We start from the raw sequence: 2,501 nt of genomic DNA on the forward strand, positions 1-2,501 counted from the left end.
ACTTAATGAAAACAAGGAAATCTTGGGCTGGAGATGTGGCTCAGTGGTAGTGTATCTACCAACCATGGCCAAAGTCCTGAATTTAATTCCTAGAACCTAACAGTCAGCTGGGCATCGAGCACATGTTTGTTGTCCCAGCTCCACAGAGGCTGAGCCAGGATCATTGCTCGGGCCCTGAAGTTGAGAGCTAGCCTGGGAAACAAGATGAGACCCAATGTATAGAAATGGACTGGAGCTTGTGCAATTGCAGAAATTCATTCTTCTGTGTAGATGCGTAGAAAACACTTGAACAAAGATAGGTGTGAGTGAAGAATCACAGAAATGTTAGCTTTTTGAAAATTAAAAAACTCAGAGTTTTGCCTTTTCTATTTTTGTGAGTCATAATCTCTCACTTGATGTTCTGAAAATTAAAAAAAGATCATTTATTTACCTAATTATTTGGTACAGAGTCTCAATATGCAGCTCAGACTCATAGTGGTCCTCCTGTGGTTCCCTCCCCCCCCAACCCTCCCAACCCTTGGATTACAAGTGTGCGCCATCACACCTGGTTTCAGGGTTGGCACACCGTGCCTGTGGTTCTAGGGCTGGCACAGCATGTGGTACTGGGGATCTGACATGGATCCCTGCACTTGTAACTGGGTGCTTAGACCACCGAGCTATCTCTCCAGCCTTGTTCTGAAAAATTTAACTTGATTTAAAAATTCTAGTATAAGATGGGAAAGAGATTATCAATAAAAGTTGCTGTCTAAATTTTAAAATTATAGCCATATTAATATGCTGAGCTGTAAAAGGCTCAAGTCAAAAACTTCTGACATTGCTAGTCTTACAGAAAATCCACTACTATTATGGACTACTGGACTATATTGGAATATTTTGCTGAATTCACGCACCTACAATATTTAAATGACAATGGAATACCCTTCTCTGACAAAACTAAACAAAAAAGGGGGATACAAATGAAGGACCATTTTGTATCTGTATACTCAAAATAGGATAGATATACAGCTGCATTCTCTTAATTCAATGAATAGAGAGATTTGTTCTAATAGTGTTTGTGGATAGGATAGCATGTTTGCATCTTGTACAATGAATAACCACTAAGACAACAATATACAATGTATGAATTATTGAAACTGTGCTAATAATTGGTTTTGAAACTGTCTCATTGCTATTTGTGTTTCAATAAAATTATTAAAAAATTTTAAAATTCTAATTTTCAAAGAAACAGGCTTTGTAAAATACAATACTGCTGCTTTTGTTAACATAAATCTGGCTTTTGTCATTAAGACATTGTTATCTCTGATAAAAAGTTCAGTTGGTGTACTGTCTTACTTTTCTTGTCACTGAGATAAAATACCCAACTCCGAAGAATAAAGGGGAACAGGTTTATTTAGCTCCCAGTTTGTAGAGGTTGTAGTCCATCATCAGCTGGTTCTGTGGCAGAATGACACACGGCAGAGGGGCATCAAAGACAGCAAAACCAACACTAGAGAGACAGGCCTCTTTATGTCCCTTACATCATATGCGGGCTACCTGCCCTTGGGTGTGTGTAACATGCAGTCTCTTATTCCTTACTCTGTTGTTTTTTTTTGTTTGTTTGTTTGTTTTTGTTTTTTTTGTGGAACCGGGGATTGAGCTCAGGCCCTTGTTCTTGCCAGGCAAGCACTTATTCTACTGAGCCACCTCCCTGGCCCCTACTCCCTGCTCTGGACCATGAGTTAGTCCCAAAGTGTATAGTTGGCCACCTTTGAAAAGCTCACTCCCATGACTGCATGAGGCATTAAGGGAATACTGAAACACATATTATAACATGTACAAAGTATTTGTAGGTTATTACAACAATTGCCTGAGCCGTCTTGTATATATGCATGTATGGTTTTGCTACCTTTTTTCCTAGTTTTTCTCTTCATTGTTTAATCCTTAATTTCTGTTACTTTCCATTTAACTGTGCCTATGATACCTTTCAGTTTTTGTTTCTTCTTTTGAGTTCTTACACTAGGGAGACCATATGATATTTACACATGGGGGTCTGGTTTATTTCACTTATGAGTATAGTCTGAAGTTATACTATATTGTTTAAAAAAGACTATAGTAGTCAGTGTCATAGATTTACCATTTTTACCCTCTTTCTTCATGTTCAGCCTTAACTGTAATGTTTTCCCTTTTCCATAATAATCTCAGGAGCTAAAGTAAACATCACATTGATTTTTCCTGTTTAAACCCAGTACACTTTTAAAAAAGATATTTTCAAGCAACCCATTCAGGACCCCTCCTGTCTCTCAGGAGTGATTCCCATTCCCCATTACTTTTTCCCAATAAATTTTCCCACTCTTAAATAAAAAGATACTTTATGTTCACTGTGATAGCGTATAATATCCGATTAGCCCTCTTTCTGTTGGTGTATTTTTTCCCATAATTTTATTGAGAAACAAATAGCAATGAGACAGTTTCAAACCAAATTGGTAGAACAGTTTCAATAATTACCACATTGCATACATTCT

At 37.5% G+C, this 2,501-nt stretch overlaps 1 protein-coding gene across 7 annotated transcripts in view; it reads left to right on the forward strand.

The window, feature by feature from the left end:
• The window catches only part of Bcas3 (BCAS3, microtubule associated cell migration factor), a 633,943-nt gene that overhangs the window by 197,745 nt on the left and 433,697 nt on the right, over positions 1-2,501 (forward strand). The window lies entirely within an intron of this gene.

This window comes from Octodon degus, unplaced genomic scaffold (genome assembly GCF_000260255.1).
Source record: "Octodon degus isolate 3935 unplaced genomic scaffold, OctDeg1.0 scaffold00164, whole genome shotgun sequence".
Classification (NCBI taxonomy): Eukaryota; Metazoa; Chordata; class Mammalia; order Rodentia; family Octodontidae; genus Octodon; species Octodon degus.